Below are 423 nucleotides of genomic sequence, written 5' to 3'. Positions count from 1 at the left end.
AACGCCGCCAGGTTTACTTCCAAGCAAATTCAGGAGGACTGCCCGAAGGATTGAGTTGATCCATGTTGTTATCAGGACTTGGGCAGAAGGAGGGGAGGGACGACAAAATTCTCCTGGAGGCCCCGGGACCTGGAGTTTCTATCCGATTTGTGACGGGACTCGAGGAGCTCGCTGTGGCTCTGCGGGGTCACGCCGGGGCCCAATTTTCTGATCCTCCTCCTCTTCCTCTTTTCTCCTTCTTCTTCTGTCCCCACAGTTTTGGGGCGCCCCCCCCCCGATCCGCATCGCAAGCCAGAAGCCGATGCCAGCCAAGGAAGGCAGCGCGTCGGAGGGGCCGAGGCGTGCCGGGAGGGTCCGGCGGGGTGGGCGCCGGCGCAGCTCTTCCCGGCCGCCGCGCCAGGTCTCCCCCTCCCCTCCCCTCCC

Source organism: Gekko japonicus, unplaced genomic scaffold, assembly GCF_001447785.1.
Source record: "Gekko japonicus isolate JY-2015 unplaced genomic scaffold, Gekko_japonicus_V1.1 scaffold720, whole genome shotgun sequence".
Lineage (NCBI taxonomy): Eukaryota > Metazoa > Chordata > Lepidosauria > Squamata > Gekkonidae > Gekko > Gekko japonicus.
Note: the sequence above shows the minus strand (reverse complement) of the source record.